Source organism: Taudactylus pleione, unplaced genomic scaffold, assembly GCF_031769625.1.
Source record: "Taudactylus pleione unplaced genomic scaffold, aTauple2 ptg000214l, whole genome shotgun sequence".
In the NCBI taxonomy this organism is placed as follows: Eukaryota; Metazoa; Chordata; class Amphibia; order Anura; family Myobatrachidae; genus Taudactylus; species Taudactylus pleione.
This window is the reverse complement of record NW_028284616.1, coordinates 4,460,332-4,470,452: the sequence shown is the minus strand read 5'-3', so window position 1 is coordinate 4,470,452 and position 10,121 is coordinate 4,460,332.

Below are 10,121 nucleotides of genomic sequence, written 5' to 3'. Positions count from 1 at the left end.
TGACCAATAACACTGTGTTTCACTCTAATGTGCTTGTCCTCTGCAGGTCATTTTATCTCCTGGAACTCTGCATTGCAATGTTTGGCTACATCAGTGGTTCCCAAACTTTTTTGAGTATCAGCTTTGTTTTCACGGCACCCCTAAGCCAACAGTTTGTTATTGATAAATTCAGAAACAAATATAGTAAAGTAGCACTGTGAAGTAAATGGTGCTTACCTGTCATCATTAGGCTCAGTTATGTGGTGGTGGACAGGTTTGTGCTTCTGTTTGTCCACATATTTACATTACATTGACCATAAATAATTTGATATAGTGCTGTACAACCAACCTGAGGCACCCCTGCAAGTGTCCCAAGGCACCCCAGGGTGCCATGGCGCACAGTTTGGCAACCACTAGGCTACATCATCATGCCTCACAACGGTGCTAATTTTAGCATGACTTTAGAGGTCAAAAGGGGTATAGTTTTGGATAGATCAAAACACAGCTTGGAGGATCCGTGGTAGGTTATAATTTATGGGGCTGTTGGGAGAATGGGTTACGTAACTATCAACTTATGGCTTTTTGAATGGGTCTTTCTTTTATGTTTCTTTTCCTTACAGTTTATATTCTGGGCTGGTGCATGAATAAATAAACGGCTTCAATGACTCCTAAATCTGTTTGATGAGTCAGTGTATTAGTATGTTTATTATTTCTCAACATTTAAACCTATATGTAGCATTTCATGCAGAGGAAGAAAATCAATTTTCAGCATTCATAACTGCCCCTGACAAACACATACGATTTATTTACATATGATTTTACTGTTAATAAGCACATCATGTACAAAACATAGACAAGCTCACACGCGCTTATTGTTATATCACATTATTCATAGTTATTGGTCTAATCATTATTTTAGCTTGTATAGAGAAGGGCTATGATGGATGCTATTAGCCATGTACTATAAAAAGGAAAATAAGAGTGACAAAATGTAAATTTTCTTTTATAGCCAAGTAGTCATAAATACTCTAATACATCATAAGAGTCATAAACATAGATATCATCCTAAATCCTTGGTACATACCGCGGTATGTACGCAAAGTCAAGGGGGATGTACCGCATCGGCAATATCGCCGTTAATACATCTCCCCCCATGACTCTTGTGATGTCAGGTGGCAATGCTCACCACTGTTTCACTGGCCTTTTTTGAGGGCACAACTTCCTTGGGGAAACCAGTCCGGGTACAACTGGCCTGTGGCTGGTTGGAGGTATGGTAGGGGGACCCCTACCATGGACCCCACGCTGCAGGGATCCACTCTGTGGCACCAACAGCCCAGGTAGGCAATGCCCAGAGCTGGTTACCCTGCTTTAATCTGGGATGCCACCTCAGTTTTACCCCTGATTTTGGGGTAAGCAACACTTGGCTATAAGTACTATGGTGGGTTCAAAGGAGTGGGGGTGGACCGTGATAGGGTACAATTACTTATGAACAGTTATTTATATAATGCACACATATTCATCAGCGCTTTACAGAGAATATTTAGTCATTAACATCAGTCCCTACCCCAGTGGAGCTTACAATCTATATTCCAGAACCCACACAATCATAGTGAGACCATGCAAATTTCACAGACAGAGCCTTGGTTGGAATTGGACGCAAGATTTTAGTGATGTGAGGCAGCAATGCTAACCACTATACCACTATGATGCCCCAAATGCAGGAGCCTATCAAGGAACAGGAGCTGGTATACTGAGAGAATCAGTAACATGGAAAGTAAGTGTAGATGCTGCTGGCTCACAAGGAGATGACAGGACACTGAGCTGCTTAGAACACATCTTCACTGTCAGCAAACTAACACCTGACTGACTAACAAAATGGCCAACTTCTTGGGCCAAAGGGCAGGGATCATCAGCCACCAGCTACAACAACTTTATTACAGTGTACATCCTCCCTTTTTATAGGAATGAAGGAAAATAATATATTGTTTACAGTATGTACAGTATGTGAGACAGTGTAACAATGTTAATACACAAAATGGTGGTTACTCGAATCAATTTATAAGCCCATTACAGGTGCATGTAAGGGAGTGGTTAATCTAGACAAGAAAAAAACAGACAAAAAATTTCCTCCCAGCACTCTGCACATAGTCCAGTAATGAGATTTGTGCCCTATACAATAATAGTAATTGCAGAGCTCTCAGGGCCTGATTCAGCACAGGATGGAGTTGCAAAAATGACGCGAGCGATCGTCCAAAGACACAGCATTGGATAATCTGCGACAACGTCAGCTGGCTGAGTGACCCTTGGAGTTAAGAAAACCAGCCGCCGCAGGTACAAGAAAGAGGCCAGGAAATCTCTGCCAGTCAACAGAAACCCTGGCCTCTTCCCTACACCCCAATGGTGGCGATGTGCTTGTTTTGGGAAATGGAGGCCGTCGCCGCCCCCTCCCTGCCCACAAACGGCAGCGGACTATCAATCACTGACTGCTGCCGTACTGTGTGCGATCACGCAGGACCTGTACTGCACATACACAGTACGGGTCCGGTGTCTGCGCGGATTCCCGACCATCGGAAATCTGTGTTCAGCAGTGCACTAATGAATAAGGCCCTCAGTACATATATTTGCAAACATATGACACTTTTGGTGGCTCTAATGCTACATGATAATAGCACTAGAGATATGCGCCGACCCTCGTGTTTTGGATCTGGATCTCCCCTGGTTTTGGATCTGAATCTGGTTTTGGATTTTTTTTCCTTGGTGTTTTGTTTTTCAGTTTTGGTTTTGGATCTGGATTTTTTCTTAAAATATCATAAAAACAGCTAAAATTACATAAAATGGGACTGTTTTTGTTCCTACAGTATTATTAATCTCAATAACATTTATTTCCAGTCATTTCCAATCAATTTTGACCACCTCACAATATTATTTTTTTCATCTAGTTAAGGCCAAAAGGTTGCATCCAGCTAGCTGGCTGACTAAGCTAAGTGACACAGTGGGCAGCACTAACATGTGGCAGTTCAGCTTCCAATTTCCAACACGGAAACAGTGTGTTATAGAGTGTGGGTTGGATACACCAATAGTGCACTTACTGTGATTGCAGTGACGGCAGAGCAGGGTTGCTGATGGTGTCCTCAGGACATGGAATGGTAGTGCTGCGGTGCTAGCAGTGTCCTCAGTGAAGGGTACCGGGGATGTCGGCAGTGCAAGTGGTGTCTTTGGTGCAGGTTTGCTGGCTGTGTCGGCAGTTCAGGGGTTGCTGATGGTGTCCTCAGGACATGGAATGGCAGTGCTGCGGTGCTAGCAGTGTCCTCAGTGAAGGGTACCAGCGATGTCGCCAGTGGTGTCTTTAGGGCAGGTTTGCTGACTGTGTCAGCAGTGCAGGGGTGTTTTCAATGCTGGGTGTCGGCAGAGCAGGGGTGCCAGCGGTGTCCTCAGTGCATGTGTGATGACAGTGTCGGCAGTGCAGAGGTGCTGGTGGTGTCGTCAGTGTGGGAGTGTCGGCAGTGTGGAGGTCGCTGACTGTGTCCTCAGCACGTGGGGCAGCAGTGCAGGGGTGAAGGCGGTGTCGGCAGCGGGGGATGCTGCCAGTGTGGGTGCCGGCGGTGTCGGGCAGCGGGGAGTGCCGGCGGTGTCAGGCAGCGGGAGATGGCAGGCGCCATCTTCTTTTGCTTCCTGTGTGCATATTAAATGGGCTTAACACTGATTGGCTGAGAGCCGTGACAGACGGCTCTCTCAGCCAATCAGCGTTAAGCCCGCTCAATACAAAACCTCGCGACCCGACAGTGGAATCGCAAGGTTTTTCCTCGGTTGAGGAATCCGGGGCAGGCAGAGAGATCCGAGCTTGGCTCGGATCGCCCTGGATCCCCAAAATTCGGGTGAGTTCGGTTCTCTGAGAACCGAACCCGCTCATCCCTAAATAGCACCCACTTTGGGTCATACATTTATGCATTTTCTTATGCTACATGATAATAGCACATACATTTATATATTTCTAAATTTATAGCTAACTCATCTGGAGACACCCCCATATGACACTACAATGACCAGCATGCATTCCAACTACTGATCCGATCCATGCCTCTCGGTAACATTAATACACAAAATGGTGGTTGCTCAAATCAATTTATAAGCCCATTACGAGTGTATGTAAGGGAGGGGTTAATCTAGACAAGAAAAAAAGACCAACATTTTTTTTTTCCCCAGCACTCTTCATATAGGCCAGTAAAGAGATTTGCATGTTATATAATAATAGTAATTGCAGAGATCTCAGGGCCTGATTCAGAGCCGCTCGTAAGCGGCCGCTCATTCGTTCCGAGCGATGTTTGCCCAACTGCGCATGCGTACGGATTTGCGGCCGAAAATCAGTGCGGCCGAAAATCGTTTGTTCGCTAAATAGCGAATGCCTGCTATTTTGAGTGACAGGAGGAGGCGTATGTGGGTGGTAACAGAGGAAGGTGCTTGAAAACGGGGAGTGGAGATCCAAACGCAGGCGTGCTTAAAGGTCAAAACGGGCGTTTTATGGGTGTGCATAATTAATACAGCAGCGTCATTGACCACGTCACTGGGTTATTTTATAGTCAGAACTGCTCGCAAGATTGTGGTAGGAAAAACCAACCACAAGAATAGCGAGCAGTTCATACGCTGGTCGATGTACTCGATTAATCTAATAAATAGCGGACATGACGTAGGATGCGAGCGGCCAGGGGGCGTAGTTATCCAAAAAACGACCGCAAGTTTTGTTCGCTCATTCAGACATGGAGGCGTCAACAGACCGCAAAGAGCGAACGGATCATTTGAATAGCCACCCCCTTTTCCTGAATGACCGTCCGCAAATAGCGTCTGGCTCTGAATCAGGCCCTCAGTACAGATATTTGCAAACATATGGTTAAGCCACCAGCCACGCCAAGGCATCTCCGCTTTTGGTCATCGTAACGCTACATGATAATAGTAACCACTTTGGATCATACGTTTCTATGCTACATGATAATAGAACATACATTTATAGATTTCTAAATTGAGAGATAACTAACAGGAGCCTCCAATATGGAGTGTAACAATGTTTTGTGGAACAGTGGGATAGATGTATGAAGCAGTGAAAAGAGTGGAGAAGTGTGCAAGTAGAGAAGTTGCCCATGGCAACCAATCAGCTTTGAGGTTGCATTTATGAAGTACATTTTATAAAATGATAGGTAGAAGCTGATTGGTTGCCATGGGTAACTTCTCCACTTTTTTCACTGCTTCATACATCTACCCAACAACAAAACAGTAATATAGGATGAATACAACATTAGGTGACAATGTTTGAAATTTAGAATTGGTCCTAGAGACCCTGCCAGATCTTGTAATAAGGAATGGGGCTAATGGGAGGACTCCTCCTCAGAATCATCCAATCTGGGTAGGAGTAGAGTATTATCTGGGACTATATAAGGGGTGTTGAGTATTGGGTCCTTGCATAGAGGAGTGTGGTATCTATCATGATTAACCAGGGAAGGACCATAGGGTGATGAGTAACAGGTACCTGTTGCGCTCATATAAGGCACCATCAGCCTTGCCCTGTAGCTGTTGGGCCCATAGGCCAGTCTTTGAAACTTAGCAAACTTGTCTAACCCAACTGGGGTTTCCATCTGCACTGGTTGATCAGTTTGCAAATGGCTCAATCGGTGGGAGGATCTGTCATATCTGAATTTGGCTTGCTGTCTGGAGCTGGTTAAAGCGTGGTGCACAATCTGTGCCACTTGAGGTTGGAGTTTGCACTTAGCTATGGAAATCACTGTGTGGGTGTATCTGCATAACAAACTCTATGCAGAGGAATTATTACTCAGAATGAGAAGTGCCAAATAAAGGTCAGACCTGTCTCTGGAATACTTTTCCAACAGATGCTTGGCTGATCGGATTGCCCTTTCAGCTAAACCATTGGATTGCGGGTACCTTGAGCTTCTGATATTGTGGATAATGTTCCATTGAGAAACAAACACCTTAAACTCTGCTCTCATGAACTGCATGGCATTGTCAATGAACAATTGCTGAGAAATGCTATGCACAGAGAAATGCCTTCTCATTTTGTTGATTACCAATGCACAGGTGATATTCGGCAGATAGTCCAACTTGAACTAACTAGGGTATGAGTCAACTAACACCAGGGGTTCCCCACCCCCAATCAAAGATATCAGCAGCCACAATTGCAGCATGAGAGGCTCTCTGGATAGTTGGAGGTGGAGTGCATTGCAAGGAACACAGGCAGGAACAACACACTCTATGTCATCAGACATAGTGGGCCAAAAGAGAGCATCTTTGCCTTCTGTTAGGTGGCCTTCACACCTGGATGGCCCTGATAAATTTGGGTGGCATTGAATTTCTGTAGCGAAAGAGGAATGGCAAAGCACTGAACACAAAGGAGCAATGATGGCGCAGAGTCAGCCTTATCCACCAATACAGCCCCAGCCCAGATTAGAAGGATCTTTAATTGCAGCATTTTTGTCTTGCCCATCATGCACACATAGCAGTGTACGGTCCACTTCTTGTGGAACTACAACCATGAGTCAGAGATTGATCTGGCCCAGACCCAGTGCCATCACTGCCACTCTTCTGACACCAAGTAGTTGCTGCTGGCTCACAAAGAGATGACTGACAGGACATAGAGATGCATGAAATATGTCTTTATTGTCAGCAAACTAACTCTGGACTGACTAATAAAATGTCTGCCAAGTAGTTTCAATGGTCAAAGGGCAAGACCAATCATCCACCAGCCATAACAACTTTATTAAAATGTGCAGTAAGTATATCATGATATGCCATACATCCCAAACTTTTCCCAGAAACGTTGTGTCAGTTGGGTATGGATAAGCAAGGACAGCTGTGATACAGTAATTTGCACTAAAACCTGCTTCTCCCCTGCCAGCATAGACAGTATATACAGAAGAATGCCCTCCCTGAAAATTTCATTTGCAGCCAATGAGTAAGCACCAAGCACTCTCCCCAACTGGACCACTCTACATCCAGAAAAGCTGGATCACAGCTCTTCCAGTGCCTGCTCCCTGTGCACATAGACAGTAGTAATCCGCAGGGAAGAACAACTCTTTGAATAAGCAGCTGCATCGGGCTCAGACTGCCAGTTAGCCCCAATGAAAGACCCACTGCCTGGGCACAATGGGTCATTCTGTGAGGAAAGATGTTGGTGTGGGAGAAGTCCTGAAGGTGAGAGTAGGATGAGGTGATCAAGGAGGAGGTGAGCTGGCAGTTACTGGAGAGCAAAGTGGTGGGAGGGAGTATGTGTGGAGATGAGACTGGTGATGTAAAGAGAAGAGTGGTTGAAGGCTTTGCAGGTGAGACAGAGGACATCTGAACTTGATTCTGTACAGTATGTGACCGGGAGTCAATGGAGCGACTAGCACAGGGGGTCAGCAGAGACAGATTGACAAGAGAGGAAGTTAAGGATAGACTGAAGAGGAGAAGGTTACAGTAATCAAGGTGAGAGATGATAAGGGATTCATTTAATTTTTATTGGCATATAGGGTGACAAAGGTTTTGATCCTGCAAATATTACTGAGGAGGAAAGGACAATATTGAGAGAGGGACTGAATGTGGGGAGAAGGAGGGGAGTTCAGAGTTGAGGATGACAAACAGAAACATTAGAGGGGACAAATTAATAAATGCATTATTTTCACCTAAGTTCCTGCATACAACATATGTCAATACATCAAATACTTAGATTATTATTGTTCATTTGTTTCTTTAAGGTGTGTCAGTGTGGGGGTGGGATGCTAAGGTAATTGCAATGGAAGCTGCTAAAATAACATAATTTATTTTCTATTTGGGCACACCTTTTACCTGCCTATAAGTACATATCATTTCACATCTTAATTCAGAGCTAAGATCTACTAAAATACAACTCGATGTGATAATTGATATAATTGTACATGGATAAAGAAACTTTGTGTGAATTTCTGATGCTATGTCACGTTACATTATTATTTATAAACTGGCTTCTTGTAGACTGGTGCCAAGTTTATAAATCTGCTTCATCCCCTAACAATTACTGTTGACAGTCACCTCTAGTACACCCGTCCCAATAAATAATCACGCACTTGGAGGGATTTATATAGCATAATTTGGCCAATAAAGACATGTCAGGTGAATTTCTTTAAAAAGCTCAATAATGGGTTAAATGATGTGGGACACGTATGTGGAGGTGTAAATTATGTGGGACAAGTATGTTGAAAGTAAATGATATGGACAAGTATGTAAGGGTATAAATGATGTGGGACATGTATGTGGAGGTGTAAATAATGTGGGAGAAGTATGTGGAGGTGTAAATGATGTGCGACAAGTATGTGGAGGTGTAAATGATGTGGGACAAGTATGTGGGGGTGTAAATGATGTGGGACAAGTATGTGGGGTTTTGAATGTTGTGGGACAAGTATTTAGGGGTATAAATGATGTGGGACAAGTATGTGGGGTTGTAAATGATGTGGGACAAGTATGTGGGGGTGTAAATAATGTGGGGCAAGTATGTAGTGGTGTTAATGATGGGGACAAGTATGTGGAGGTGTAAATGATGTGGGACAAGTATCTGGAGGTGTATATGATGTGGGACAAGTAAGTAGGGGTATAAATGATGTGGGACAAGTATGTGGGTGTGTAAATGATGTGGGACAGGTATGTAGGGGTGTACATTATGTGGGATGGGTATGTGGAGGTCTAAATTATGTGGAGGTGTAAATGATGTGGAGCTGGTATGTGCAGGTGTAAATGATGTGAGACAGGTATGTGGAGGTGTAAATGATGGGGGACAGGTATGTGGAGGTGTAAATGATGTGAGACAGGTATGTGGAGGTGTAAATGATGTAGGATAGGTATGTGGAGGTGTAAATTATGTGGGACGGGTATGTGGAGGTGTAAATGATGTGGGATGGGAATGTGGAGGTGTAAATGATATGGGACAGCTATGTGGAGGTGTAAATGATGGGGGACAGGTATGTGGAGGTGTAAATGATGTGGTATAGGTATGTGGAGGTGTAAATGATGTGGGATAGGTATGTGGACGTGTAAATGATGTAGGACAGGTATGTGGAGGTGTAAATGATGTGGGACAGGTATGTGGAGGTGTAAATGATGTGGGACAGGTATGTGGAGGTGTAAATGATGTGGGACAGATGTATGGAGGTGTAAATGATGTGGGACAGGCATGTGGAGATGTAAATGATGTGGGACAGGCATGTGTAGGTGTAAATGATGTGGGACAGGCATGTGGAGGTGTAAATGATGTGGGACAGGCATGTGGAGGTGTAAATGATGTGGGACAGGTATGTGGAGGTGTAAATAGTTTGGGACAGGTATGTGGAGGTCTAAATTATGTGGAGGTGTAAATGATGTGGGATAGGTATGTGGAGGTGTAAATGATGTAGGACAGGTATGTGGAGGTGTAAATGATGTGGGACAGGTATGTGGAGGTGTAAATGATGTGGGACAGATGTATGGAGGTGTAAATGATGTGGGACAGGCATGTGGAGGAGATGTAAATGATGTGGGACAGGCATGTGTAGGTGTAAATGATGTGGGACAGGCATGTGGAGGTGTAAATGATGTGGGACAGGCATGTGGAGGTGTAAATGATGTGGGACAGGTATGTGGAGGTGTAAATAGTTTGGGACAGGTATGTGGAGGTCTAAATTATGTGGAGGTGTAAATGATGTGGAGCTGGTATGTGCAGGTGTAAATGATGTGAGACAGGTATGTGGAGGTGTAAATGATGGGGGACAGGTATGTGGAGGTGTAAATGATGTGAGACAGGTATGTGGAGGTGTAAATGATGTAGGATAGGTATGTGGAGGTGTAAATTATGTGGGACGGGTATGTGGAGGTGTAAATGATGTGGGATGGGAATGTGGAGGTGTAAATGATATGGGACAGCTATGTGGAGGTGTAAATGATGGGGGACAGGTATGTGGAGGTGTAAATTATGTGGTATAGGTATGTGGAGGTGTAAATGATGTGGGACAGGCATGTGGAGATGTAAATGATGTGGGACAGGCATGTGTAGGTGTAAATGATGTGGGACAGGCATGTGGAGGTGTAAATGATGTGGGACAGGCATGTGGAGGTGTAAATGATGTGGGACAGGTATGTGGAGGTGTAAATAGTTT